General features: G+C 41.7%; 1 protein-coding gene across 2 annotated transcripts in view; it reads left to right on the forward strand.

Moving 5' to 3' along the window:
• The first annotated feature begins 1365 nt into the window (after positions 1–1365).
• CNR1 (cannabinoid receptor 1) overlaps positions 1366–14803 on the forward strand; it is a 30748-nt gene continuing 17310 nt past the window's right edge. Inside the window, exon 1 of one of the 2 annotated variants that reach the window (XM_070796094.1) lies at positions 1366–1453. The gene's annotated coding sequence lies outside the window, so the exon portion shown is untranslated. Of the gene's footprint in view, positions 1454–1638; positions 2607–14803 lie in introns of those variants that run through there. The other variant, XM_070796093.1, reaches the window with a different exon arrangement.

Raw genomic sequence — 14803 nt, forward strand, 5'->3', positions numbered from 1 at the left:
AATCGCCAGGTCACTTGGGACATTAAAGTCTGTAAGGTCACAAGGGGGCAAAATTTTGCAAATATATCCTCCTGACAAGGGTGTAAGGTAAAAGTAAAATAAACAACCATGACCCCAAAAAGAAAAGAAAGAAAGGAACAAATGCCCCCCCCCCCCCCCCGCCGCCCCCCTTTAAATCTCTAGGTAGAGCTGTCTTCCCGTCGCAAGTGGTTGAAGAGGGCTTTTTCAGACAGAAGCAGAGTCTGCCTCAGGCATCAGATTTAATCCCGCATCTACCCACTCGCCATCGATTGACCGGTCCATCAGATCTTTGTTTATAACTTATTCCGTCTACCTACCTAGCAGAAAGTAAACATTTCCGCTGTGTACTCTATTGCAAATGTCCATTTCCCTGATAGGGAAATAGGAAATACTTTTTCTAGCCTAAAGCAATTTAGGGGATCTTCAAAGACTTCAGTGGAGCCCTGCGTATTTTCTGTGATTTGGACTGAGATGTCCAAAAGGCACTCAACAACCTCCCCTTATCCAGGACTCTGAACCCACCATCCATGGGTTTCCTCCGCACCAATTCTCCTCCTTTCCTTGAGAGACTCGCTTTTCCGGATTCTCATCACGTAGTCCAAATATGGGGCCCAAATCTGTTCGGATTGTTGAGCTCTGGGCTTGGGCAAGGCGAGACTAGAGATCGGAACCAGAGCGCGTGCAGTATGAGGACTGGGCAGAAACTGCTGGATCCTAGCGGGGTGTCATAAAACGAACGCTGAGGCTGTCAAGGAGAGGAGAGCTTGGGAAGGAACCGAACCAAGCGTTTTCCGCGGGGCTGTTGGGGCCGGAGGACCTGGCTGCATCAGGTGGAAACCAGGCAGTCCTCCCCCGACCCAACTCCGGAGAGATAAAGATGTCTAAATAACCGGGATCGCCGCCGCTACAGCCCTGCCCGGCCCTGGGGAAAGGGGGAGGGCCTTTTCTGCTGAAACAGCGGCTGAGGCTTGTTTGTAGGTTCGCAATTCACCATGATAAATGTAAAGACCAATTAAGGTTTGATCCGTGCACACCGGAGGCAGACAGCGGCTGATAGTGGAACCAATTAACGAGCATGTCCCCTAATTCCTGCCGCGGCAGCCGGGTGCACCACGGATTCCCAGGCGCCTGCCGCGGTTGCCCGCGAGCCCCGGGCGCCCCCCGCCCGGCGTTGGAAGGGGGCGTCCTCTTCCTGCGAGAAGGTGCGAGGCGCGGGGTGCCCCCAACCCCGGCTGGGGAGGGGGCGCGCCGGGCAGGAAGGCGCAGAGCCAGCCGCCTACGGAGCCCAAATGTTTGCAGCCGGGGCCGGGCGGGTGGGGCGCGCCCGAGTGGTCCGCGCCGGGCGGGGAAGGCGGAGGCTGCAGGAGGCGCCCGGCGCGGAACCAGGCGGCGCCCGAGGGCGGAGGACAGGTGGCCGCGTGGCCTCTGCCAGGTAGCACGGGGACTCGGGGGCTGCGCGGCGCGGTCCCCGGGCTTCGCCTGACCCCGGGCCTGGCTAGTGGCCGCCTGCCGCGGAAGCGGCCCGGAACTGGGGGGGTCTGGGTGGGGCTCGCCGCCGCCTAGTCTCCCCTCTCCTCTCCCCCTTCCCTTCCGGCTCAGCCCGCTGGCCCAGACGTGACCCCTGCGCAAGGTGTTGTCGCTGCGCGCTGGCTGGGCGCGCGTGATTCATGGCCTCGAGGTCGGGGACGGTGCAGGCACGAGCCCTTTCTTGGCTCGGCCAGAGTGTGAGAGTGTCTGGAAGGAGAGCCAGGTCATGGCAGTGGGGCCCCCGGGGACCGCGGCGGCGGCAGAGGAGGAGGAAGAGAAGTAGGTGACGCGGACCAGAGAGGCTCGTCCCCTCTGGCCCCGGGGCCGGCGCCAGCGGCGGGTCCCCTCGCGCCAGCAAAGTTTGGAGCCGCGGGCGCCGCGCGCCGGTCCCTCCCCGCGCAGTTCCCTCGGCGGGGTCTGTGCCGCCGCCGCTGCCAGGGCAGGACAAAGGCTCATTAACACGTGATGGGACCGCGCTTCATAAATGGGACCGGAGCGAGAGGGAGCCAGAGCGCGAGCGCAGGGAGAGTCGGGGACCGCGCGCGCCGGGCGAGGCGACGGGCTCCGGGGCTGGCGGAAACGGGCGGCCCCACGCCGGGCCAGGCAGGGCGAGCGGGAGGACCCAGCGAGGAGCCCCGGCAAGGGGCGAGGCTCGCGAGCGCAGGGGGCGCCAGTCCCGATCACCGTCGCGGGCTGGCGCTGGAGGCAGGGGACGCCGGCGCACGGGCTGAGCGGACCGACTGACTTCCTGACCGACCGACGGAGGCACACCCCGCTCCACCCCACCCCTCCTCGCCCGCATCCCCGCGCCGGCGCCGCCTCCCTCTCGCTACTCCCTCGGCCACCCCTGCCTTCTCCACTTCTTTTCCGCCTCCGCCTCTTTCTCGGCTCCCGCGGCGCCAGTGCCTTCCCCCGGCCCGGGCGGGGCGCCTCGGTTCCCGGCAGAGCTCTCCGTAGAGTCAGGTGGGGGGACGTTTCGTTCAAGCAGAGAAGCAGCCCCTGCGCTGGGCGAGAGGTGGCGAGGGAGCTTCTCCCGCGAGGACCGGGGGATGCGAAGGGTAAGACCTGGTAGAGTTGCATTTGTAAATACTTCTTCCGCCTCCCGCCCCTTCGGGTGCTGACCAGTGTGGTTCCCAAGTGTCCTTCGTGGAGTTCTGATTCCGTGTGAGCGAATTGTGCACTGGTGTTTACTAAGCCGTAGAGCCCTAGCCTGTTAACTGTGGTCTGTGCTACTTCTGGAGGTTTCTACCATTTACTAGTTATTGAATGTGTGAGCACCTGGCTGTCTGTATGCACTGATGTCTGTTTGTGGAAAATGTGTAATTGTGCATGTTTGAAAAACGGGTGCTTGAGTTGGTGCTTAATGTCTCTAAACCCTATCAGCAGCTGAGTCTTCCTGAAGAAATACATCGATCTCTGCACCAAACCTAGAAGCTGTCCAAAGTCAGATTATTAAATGTCATATAAAGAAATGTATATCAAGTAATAAACTTTTACATATAAAAATATAGCTACAGGAACCACTTTTCTTTGAGGAAAAAGAAATTAGCATTTAACTGATAATTAAATTTGAATGGTGATGGAACCATTGAATTCAGAAGTAGCCATTAGATGAAAAAAAGTTGATGTTGTCTGTTTAAAAGACATTTCTTGCCAAGGCTCACAATCACAAATGATCAGCTCCTGTGAATGAGAATGTGTTTGCTGTGACAGACGTGAGAAACTGTCATTTGGTCATTTGAAAGTTTAAAAGCATCATGCATATTTCTGATTTTAGTTTTCAGTTGAACAGATGAGAAAAAATTGAGTCACCTATTCGTTATTTTGTCTCGCATCTTTTTTATTTTCCTTCAGATAAGTGCTGCTCTTGGCTTTGTTGCTTTCTTCACGTATTAGCATCCTCAGGCATTTAATCCAATAAGAGATTAGAACAGATCTACTGGTTTTAAAGGTGTTGAAATATATCTCAGTGGGTTCCATAACTTCTTCTCATTTTTATTACCAAGTTAATATCTTTTGAACAATGAGGGAAATGCAATTTCTCTGGGGAAACTCAGTGGACACTGAGTATCAATGGGTGACCACTGCCATCAATCTATTTTGCAGAATCCTGAGAAGCTCAGAGTAACCAACCTTTAAGGTTCCCATAGGACTTTATCTGATTTAAAGTGTTGTTTTTCTAATCCCACCCTGCTGACAGTTTGCAGGAGAAGATACACTGATTGATTTTTTTCTCTGTCCTTTTTTCCCTGGTACTCCTTGCCCTCCTATGTTCTCTAACTCATTTAGGAGCAATGTTCTCAGAAAGGCTGTGTATAGTTTCTTAAGTGACACAGATTATTTTCTGATTACCTATACATGAATAGCATCCATGCATGTCCAGAATTTTAAACATTGCATACTGCAGGCAGTTACTGTAGGAGCAATAACAGTTACCACAGTTAGGCAAGACACTTGGATACGGTTTTTAAAAACTATTTTAGGTTATCAAGAGAACTTACTGTAAACGAACTCTTTTTATTCTAAAGATGTCTCCTACTCCAGGCAAGGAGCAGTCTTGGCTCAGGTAGGTATCAAGTGTTTGACCGGGAAAGTGTTGGTGTTCCTTGTGTTCCTAAGCCTCTCTGGGGTAAAATAATGCCACAGTGGGATAATGCTTGGTTCTGACCTTTCAGAAAGAAAATTACTATGCTTTCATACTCATGGTTAAAAGGCACATTATATTCATATCTCCTCTTTTAATAGACAGCATCAGTATACATGCATATTAAAAAGAATGTTATGCCCTGTCCCTTAAAAGAAGCTGTAAATGACATTATTCACTTTGGAGAGAGAAGATTCACCTTCCGGTGAAAAAAAGTCCCATCTTACACTGGAGTAGTGCTTGGCTTTGTTTGTTATCCACTGTTTTCTGTCTTTTTCTGTTACCCTTTTCCCAGTGGACCACGTGCCTCCTGTCTCGCCTGTGAGATTGTTCTTCTCTAATAAGCCTAGCTGCAGGATCAGTGTGTTCTTTTTGGCATTTCAAAATGTTAAAATAGTGAAATTGTTAAATGTTACCAAGACGAAACTGCTGGGAATGAAATTCTCCAGAAGAACCACTATATTTGTGGCTTGTCATAGCCTCTTCCAAAAGAAGACTCCTTGAATCGGGTTACCTCTTTTCTCAAGAAAGCAGCAATCCCAGTGGTTGTGCTGATATGTGTTTAGTATGCAGTGTCAGCTTATTAAATTACTAAGGCAAAGCCTGAAAAACTCTTTCAAAACAATTGTGTGACATACTTCTTTGCTTTAACCCGGAACTAATATTCACCACCAGAAAATTTAGACAGGCTCCGAGGTTGTCTTGCCTATTAGGTGGAATTAGAATGGGAGTACTCTGCTTATCAGAATAAACTATTAGGAAATGGAACTTCTCATAGCAGTTTTTAGTTCACCGGGCTTACCAAATGTTTCTTCCCAGAAAACAGTTGGCCTAATAAGGCAAAGAATTATTTCCCATAATTAGCTCTCCAGGAATGTTGCAAAAGAGAGTAATAAATCAAACTCGGAAATACCTAACAACACATGATGAGTAAAACAAGATTTGGTTATAGCATCTTGAATTTGGTTAGGAAGATGGGGCCTGTCTGTTAGTTTGCTGCCTGTTATTCTTGGGGTAATGATGTTAGCTCCGTTGCGTGAAGCACATAGATGAGAGCTTTCATTCCTGCAAAAAGGGATGCTGTGTCACCACCGTGTAAGTCTGTCTCTTTTATTTTTGTATTCATCATCTTCTAATTGAACTAACAAATTAGAGTGAAGCCAGCCTTTGGGCTTAAATTATTTATAATTTTGCTTCTGACTCTGAAATCACCTGGACCCAACATTGTTTGAAAAACTATGCCAAGGCCAGGTTTCTATATTGCATATCTATATTTGAGGGGCCGCAAACTCTGCTGAGGTTTTTTTTTTTTCCATGGATGAAGGCTGGTGGAAAAGTTAATGAGGAAATGAAAACCACTGGATATATTTTACATTGGTAAAATTTTAGCCTCCTGTTTTCCCTCTGAGTCTCCAGCTCTTTCCTAATCCTGTTCTCATGATAATGTTAACTTTACAGTATAACCACATGAATCCTGTTTTTGAGGGATTGGAAGGTTCAGCATTTTGTAACTAAATTGCTCTTTAATGTTTTTATAACCATTTATCCACTAATCTATATTCTTAGGTTAGATTGGGTTAACCTCATAACATATTGCAGATCAACTTAGTTTTCTCCCAAATATTTTCTGGACTAAAAGAAACAATAAATATTATCCAGAGTATATGTAATGTCAAATTATAGATTGCAGAATTTAAGATGACAGCATGTATAAATATACCTCTATATGTGTATATGAACAAAATTTTTTCCTGGATGTATAATCACAACTAAATTAAAAATTGAGACATGTTGCCTTGATATATTTGAACATATGATTCAGATTTTAAATAAATTCTATGAATTTGGGGAAATGTCCAAATTCAAGGGAACTGTGCAGATGGACATGGACAACTCAAGGCCAAAGGAAGTACCCACCTTGAATCAAAACAACACTGTTCTTATTTTCCAGGAGAGTAGAAATCTATTCCAGTCTTCTATGTTCTAAGAATCTTATGAAGATGCCAGGATGGGCAGAACCACATTCAATTATAGTTTTCTCGTAAACACTGACTATTGTGTTTAACACAGTTTTCACTGGTTGTTTATTAATCTTGGAAAGAAAGTTCGGAGAAGATACACAAGGTTATTATGGGCTTCTCAGGTGACACTATGGTAAAGAACCTGCCTGCCAGTGCAGGAGACATAAGAGACATGGGCTCCATCCCTGGGTTGGGAAGATTCCCTGGAGGAGGGCATGGCAACCCACTGCAGTATTCTTGCCTGGAGAATCCCATGGACAGAGGAGCCTGGTGGGCTACAGTCCACAGGATCACAAAGAGTTGGACACAGTTGAGCACGCACATACACATACAAAATTATCACTATGTCACAAGATGCATATTAATATAGTTATATTTCTTGGATAAAACACATTATAATGCTATTACAAGTAAGTTAAAACTTTGGGAAATTTGTGAGGAGAAAAGGGGAAGCCTCTTTTAGTGGTTTTCCAGTGCTTCTCTTGGTACTCCTCAAATGATTTGAGGTTAGATGAACTTCTATCTCAAACAGGCCTGCATGGATAATAGGTATGTCTATGACATACCAGTGATCAGAGGTCAAAGTTGTTGCCTCAAGCAATCAGTGTGATTACCTCCAGTTCTTACCATAAAATATTTACTAAAAAGCTCTCCCGGGTTATATTTCTTTACTGAACAGGGTGCCTCATGGAAAATGAAGTACATTTAATTGTAACAGTTTTTCTAGGGCAGTTGAGATGACAAATATATTCTTGATCTAATTTTCATGGCTGCTTTCCATGTATTTGAAGTACTTTTCATATAGATGATTGGTGAATAACTTTGGAATCTCCTCTAATTTGAAAGTTTCACTAGGACAGGTTAATTTCATAATTTAGGGAGCATGGAATTCTGAGGTTCAGAGTTGCATTCATATGGGTTTTTGAGGAAAGAACTGTTTACTCCCCTAATCTGAGCAAATGGGTCTGGCAGAGTCATTGCAGTTGTACTGAAATACTATGAGTTCCGTTTTAGCCCCAGCTGGGGAAATGTTCACACCTGCACTTTAGGAAAGCTTTCAAAGTTTTGCTTTGCTTGTTTTATTTTGTTAGTGAACATGTGAGTTGAGACTGGTCAGATGGGAATTAGTGTTTTTGGTTTTTTGGCCGACTCATTGTTTTTTACCCCCTAGTGCTATTATTGCAGTATAGTCTGTACTTTCGAATAAGCCTCTCAAAGTAAATTTTGCATTTTTGAATGAAAGGATTTAAGTTCCTTTTTCTTCTAACACAGATGGAAAATAATTTTCCCCTAGGAGTATGATATTTTATTATCTAATGTCTTATTTTTCCACTCTGATTTGGATTTTTAATTGTTTAGAGTTTGGATTCGTTGAAAAGAAATTGGATACCTTTGGCATGATTCCTTACCATCATTATCAACTCTGAATAGCATTAAAAGTTTTCTTCACTTCAGGAGATAAAGTACAGCATAGTTTCCAAAATTCAGCAGTGTAATATCTATTTTTTTATTCCCACTCGCAAATTCTATGCTATTGCTTTTTAAAGAAAAGCAGAAGCGTTTTTCAAAGACGTGCCAGGCAATCTGTTGTGGGAGTTGAATATACTGGCAAATGCTTTCACAAACTGTGTATGTCAGTAGTATATTTAAATATAATTTTTAAAAATGTAATTAGGAAAGAATGTTTTTCAAAGTTTATGTTGACATGGGAGGGTTCCCCTCTTTCCTTTATCATTTGTTTATCCATTCTTTAGGCCATATATTTAGAGGAGATAATTGGAGTCAGTATGAGTTCTGTAAATTGAGTTAAAAGGAGTCTTACCTTTAAATTGGTGATAAATTCCAGTATGCTTAAAAAAATAAAACCAAATTTCCACTTTCACATATAGACATTTGAATGGGAAATTTTATAACCTTGGTTTCTGTTGGTCTTCCCTGGTGACTCAGGTAGTAAAGAATCTGCCTGCAATGCAGGAGACCCCCAGGTTCGATCCTTGGGTTAGAAAGATCCCCTGGAGGAGGGCATAGCAACCCACTCCAGTGTTCTTGCCTGGAGAGTCCTACGGACAGAGGAGCCTGGTGGGCTAGAGTCTGTGGGGTCGCAAAGAGTCAGACACAACTGAGCGACTAATGCTAACTAACTCTATTGGTCAGGCGGCTAAAAAAAGGTGTTTTTAATATAGCAAGTGAACCAATATCATAGGTGGTATGCCTTTGTCACTCTTGTTTACTTCTAACTCAGTTATATTTAAATCAACTTGATTTATTCCTTTGTAAGGGAAGTTTATTTTAATACCACTGTGATCTGTGTATTTTGGTTTATTCCAGCATTACTTCTTAAACGGACCATATTTTCAGCTCATTTCAATGCATGGCTACCAGAATTTCCAAATGTTTTCTCTAGCTTTTGTACAAGTTGTGGGGAACAAGTGATATGCACATGAAGAAAAATGAAAAAAAGACTTGAAAAAGTTACACAACTTAACTCATAACCAAAGTAAGCAAATGATTGCCCAAAGAATTCTGTGTTTTTGCCTATGTGGGAATATGACTTTAGAAAATATACAACTACTTTTGAAAATTAGATCTAAGTTCATACACACCAGAAAAGGGGGAAATCTTTGAATGATTTTAGTCCTCGACTAAGGAAACTAATTATGAGTAATCTGTGATCCATTTTTATTGATGAAATAATTATAGAGGAAACAGTCTGCCCAGAGTCATATATTTAAGTGTTTGGGAATATATTTCCATGTATTTATAACTTGTAGGTATTTTTGAAAGATCTCTGCCAGCTATAAGCAGTGAAAATTGCATAATTACCGGGGTAGTTCTGTAAGATAATTTGCAATAGATTTGCATTAGTTGGGCCTGCTGCAAAATTTCCATTTTAGTTTGTCATTTTCTGGGTTCATCTCCTGTGATACATTATTTTATGGTTGGGGGGAAAGAAGGGCAAACAGAAATATTTCCAGCTTAAAAAGAAAATAAGCTGGAGTGTTACTTTTATTTTTTCCTGTTCTTTTATGCTCAGTAATCGTTGAGTTCCTTCACAATGGTGTTGAAAGACGTGGTTAGCGGTCCTCTCAAACTTTGCGTCAGTTCAGCTGGACACGACTGAGCGACTGAACTGAACTGAGGCGAAGTTTGATAGGACCGCTAACCACGTCTTTCAACACCATTGTGAAGGAACTCAGCGATTACTGAGCATAAAAGAACAGGAAAAAATAAAAGTAACACTCTAGCTTATTTTCTTTTTAAGCTGGAAATATTTCTGTTTGCTCTTCTTTTCCCCCAAACCATAAAATAATGTATCACAGAGTAAATAGAATTAAGAAAAAATGGTATGCAGTTTTTAATTTATATCTGCAGCTGAATAAGTACGTGTTATGTCTTGAAGCCACTTTCCTTTGCTGGACAAAAGATCTAGCAAATAAGTTCCCTGAAAAAGTGCAGAGAAGCTTGGAGACTGAAAATCCTTGAGAGATTCTTCACTCCTTTCCCTCATTTTCAGGCTAGACTACATTGTTCTATTTCAATCAAATAGAAAAAGCTTGGTTTTAAAGATCTGTGGGAGGTTATTTTATATTATTTTATGCTTCCTTCGCAATCCATTTCAATGATCGAAAAACCTATACTCATAGAATATTCTTTCTTCCTATCTAACCTCGATACTTCTGAAAGGTTAGTTCTGTTTTCCTCCTTCATCTAATCTTTTTCACAGGTCTCCATCATCTTTAACAGTAGTTCTAAAACCTCAGACTGTCTTAGACTCTTCTGGAGGCCTTGTGAAGACACAAAAGTGCCCCAACTCAGAAACACAGTTTTTGATTCTGTAGGTCTGTTGTTTGACCTGCGACTACATTTCTCCCTAGTTCCCAGGTGATGCTGATGCTACTGGTTGAAGAGCATCCCTTCAGAGCCACTGACCTATAAAATTGTTTCCCAGGTTACTCAGTGGTAAAGAATCTGCCTGCCCATGTAGGAGATGAAGGAGACCCTGGGTCGGGAAGATACCCTGGACAAGGAAATGGCAACCCACTCCAGTATTCTTGCTTAGAAAAATCCCATGGACAGAGGAGCCTAGAGGGCTACAGTCCATAGCGTAGCAAAGAGTCAGACATGACTGAGTGACTGAGCTCGCATGTACAACTTATAAACTAACTAGGTGTGCACTTCCAGACCACATGTGATTTATCAGACTATTCTTCAAGGTGTATGCTGAGATGTCCAGCCTGTGCTCAACTATCTTATTTCCCAGTTCTTTATCTTCATGTCATTTTTCTCAATGCTTTTAGTTCCTCAACTCTGTTCAAAATCATATAGCTGTATCACACAAACCTTAATTCAAAATCAAGTTCTTAAATAAGTATAATAGAACTACTTCATGGTTTCAATGGCATGAAAATTCTGACCTTTCATACAATTTGTTACATTTCCAAAACATATTTTTATATCGTTATTGAAACCAAGTTCTTCTAGTTCTGTTTGTACATTATAATTTGCATCTTGAAAGCATATTTTTTTCTGCTTATATCAAGTATTGCTCATACACACTGAAATTTTTGTTATTAAAGTAGGTGATTTTCAACTAAAGTAGGTGATCTGTAAGTACCTAGTTTTTAAAATCACGATTAAATGGAACCCTGAACTTAACAATAAAAATGTTTAAAATTATTCCAGCAAGAAAATGATAGGAAGGAAATTGAGTTATTTAGAAAGCTACTGTATCCTTGATTTGTATGAGTATTTGAACAGATACTAACTTCTCTTGTGAAATATTCCATTTTAGCTTCTGTAAGAATAGAAAATAATTTTCCATTCTTTTTCATCACAGAGTTATGACCTGTGTTGGTGATTTCATAATTGAAAATTGGAAAGCCAAATGTTTCATAAAATAGAAATGAGTTGAGTTTGTTATTAGAATTGATTTTGGGCTCCCAAGATATTCCCTTCTTACTTTTAGCATCTCTTGGCATAAACATGTCATTTGTTTTCAGTATAACTACTTTCCTTTACTCATTCTTAATTACTTTCTTGAGGCAGAATTCCAAATACTTACAATTAATTTTTATCAGTATATTAAATTTTCTCAATGCCCTTTTGCCTCAGAAAAATAATTAGAAATTTTGTTTTTGTAGGCAATAGTAATAACCCATTTTAACCGTCTCTAACATGTTTTCTTATATATGTTTAAATTAATTCAGTTGTAAAACGCATAAAATGTTGTAGCAGAAGTTGCTCAACCAAAGCAAGAACTATATCCACTGAACAGAGTAACAAATTGATTCCTGAGGGCTTTTAAAAGCCACTCCATCTAGTGGCTGAATTTTCACATAACTTCTCTTGACAAGTTGTTTTGAAAACACACTTGCACATGGAGAAACCACTTGGGAAAAATCAGTGCATAATAGTATGCATTTGAGGAAATGAAAAAGTCCATTATAATCATAGTTTTATATATTGTCTTTAAAGGTCTATCAACAGTGTATAATTAGAATTCATTCACAGTTGCGCATCTCAAAAAAATCTCCTTATACATCGTTTTTATGTGGTAAAACATTGAGGTTCATAATACACCAGGCTGAACAAGGATCAGAATAAAAAGTAAATACCTGACCTTTGTCCAGAACTTCTGCTCGCCATCAATATAACTTCTGTTTGAAACTGAGATCAAAGATCCTGGGATAAATAGTTGTTGATGTCTTCCATGTAACTTTTACATCTGGGCAGTTCTTTTCAGATGGATGTTTGTATAAGACCAAGGCTCAGGTTTACTTCCCTAATGATCAACGGACTTTATGCCAAAGAAAACTAGCCACAGTTAAAAGTCATTCTGCTAGGATAGTCCTGCTGTATTGCCAACATTGATTTAGTAAACAAGCATTCTAAATGCTTGTTTACTAAATGCCGGGCACAGGGCCAGGCAGAGGATATTCAAGACCATATACTCCAAGTCCTTACTCTGCTCTCAAGGTGTTCATGATCTGAAGGGTTTAGACACAAGAAAGACTGCTATAGAATGATTCAGCATTGCCTATCATCTCTTCAGGAAGAAAACTTCAGAGCACATGTAGGCAGGGGATTTACCCCAGTCAGTACTGTTTGATGATGAAGTACCATCTGCCTGTTGCATGTATTCATATCCTACTCACTACTGTCTTCTGTGGGAGGGGAAGAGCAGATGAATGGACCTTATTTGAAGGGTTTGTTGGAAGGGAAAATTGTTTCCCTTGTTTCCTTGACCCACATCCATTATCTAGGTGTGATACATGGATATATAATATCTGCAGTGTTCAGTAGGATTCCTAGGTGGCACTAGTGGTAAAGAACCCGCCGGCCAAGGCAGGAGACTTTAAGAGATACAGGTTCAGTCCCTGGGTTGGGAAGATCCCCTGAGGAGGGCATGGCAACCCCCTCCAGTATTCTTGCCTGGAGAATCCCATGGACAGGCACGGCTGGCGGGCTTCAGTTCATAGGGTTGCAAAGAGTTGGACACGACTAAAGTGACTCAGCACGTGCACACACACAGTGTTTAGCACAGAACACATGCCCAATAAAACTTTACACAAAGCATGTAAAGGGCCTATAACTTTATATCCATCTGCCACCTTGCATATAACACAGCTCTGTGCCTGTGCCTTTGAGTGCCAGGAGTCAGTCGCATGCTCTCCCTGTTTGGAGACCTTCTGAGGATTTCTTCTGCCTGGATTCCAGGCGAGATCTTAAGAACTTGACCACAGAAAGGCAGTCTCTCTCTGGGCCTAAGAAAACCACTCTGCTCCCAGTGGAAAGTGGAGTGATTTCCACTGAGTCTGAATATCTCTGTATGGGCAATGGATGTTTCAAGCCTTTGTCAACTAACAACCATCATGTCTCGTTCAGACATGAAGAAAGTGCCCTCTCCATTCCTTGCAGGTGTTGTGGAAACTGTCATTACTGTCCACAGTCCTTATAATTGACTACTGAAAGAAAAAAAGGTCTGTATAAGTTTTTTTTTTTTAATAATGGCAAAGACAAGTTAGATTTTATTTATTACTTGCCAACAGCCACTGCAAATAAGGTGCTAATCCAGGGCTGAGATTTATATAGTTAATTGTTATACTTTGTCCCTAAAACCCATGGGATAAAGATGATTTGCAAGTGCTGTGGGCAACTTTTTTACTGTCAGCAGATCTTTCTTTCTGATGTTAGTTGTTCATTTTGTAAAATTATTAAGTACTGTATTTATTACCTCCTTTCTCAAAGTTAGTTCTTTCCTTTTCCTTAGAAATGGAAAGAGGAATGTCTTATTAAATGGTTTCTGGACCTCAAAGTTGAGAGCAGAGGTGTTGACTTAGGCAGTCCTGGGTTGAAGTTCCAACTCCACCCTTTCTAGTAGGAAACCCTGGGCAAAAGCATTTCACTTCTCTAAGCCTCAGTTTTCTCATATGTAGAATGGGAATTGTAATAACACCTAATTTATGTGGATATTAAAAAAAATAGTACATAGCCTTAGCATGATGCCTGGCACATAATGTTTCTGATTGAAAAATATTTGGGAATTGGAATTTTCACTGTCGTGCATTTAATTACCCTAGTCACCTAATCACTTTGAGATTTGAGCCTGGGAAAACAAGACTTGATTTTTAGTTGGACTTCTTTAGTCCATGGATTCAAAGAGAAGATACTTTTTCTGTTATTGAAAGATGAATGAATAAATGGAAAGGTGTGTTGCTTTGTGGATAACATGTTGCACATTTTAAGTTACTGCTGTCCTTGACAATGACCTGTAAAGATAACCTGCCTGCTGGGTTCTGCATATTGCTTTTGGCCTTTATTGATCAAATCTCATAAGCCAGATGAAGACAGTCTTATGGAGTATTTTGTATATGGACCATGGCTTCTATGAAATAAAAAAGCTGCAGATTCTATTTTAAGAGATGACTGCTTCAATTATCCTCTTTACAGCTTATATAGAAAAGATATCTCCCCCACCACCAGGCACCTCTCCCTCCACAAATGCAAAGGCACTTGGTAGGAGGAAACATCACAATATCAGAGAAAAATTAAATGATTAATTGAATTGGTTATAAAAGTCAGCAAATCTAAGGAATCTGTTCATTTGTATCATTAATTTGCTTTTGTGATAGGCTTTCCTTCTAGCGTTGTCACCTAATAGTGAGTGCTTAATTTGATGTTGTTTAAAGGCATCATTTCTTGAGCCCTAAAATTCTTTATGTTTTAATAAGACTTCAAAAGTTAAATAAGTAGGCATATGTAAAGGTTAAATTTGAACTGAAATATAGCCTTATAAATATCCTAATGCTATTTAGTTCATATTAGTTGATATTTTTATGAAAAATCTAACACTCATATTGTTAGTAAGAATAGACCAGAGAAAAGGGTGCATTTAATAACTTCTGCTGTATATTACAAAGTACAAGAAAAGCTAAAGCTATCAGAACCAACCGAGCATTACCAGCATAATGGAATTATCTTTTATATTAATATATGAGAAAGAGAACATTAACACAAGGAAGAGGAATTTGGTATTTTTGCCTGAATCATCAGGATAATTAAGTCAGTCTTTGACTTTGCTGTGGAAGAT

The sequence above is a fragment of the Bos indicus genome, chromosome 9, assembly GCF_029378745.1.
Source record: "Bos indicus isolate NIAB-ARS_2022 breed Sahiwal x Tharparkar chromosome 9, NIAB-ARS_B.indTharparkar_mat_pri_1.0, whole genome shotgun sequence".
In the NCBI taxonomy this organism is placed as follows: Eukaryota; Metazoa; Chordata; class Mammalia; order Artiodactyla; family Bovidae; genus Bos; species Bos indicus.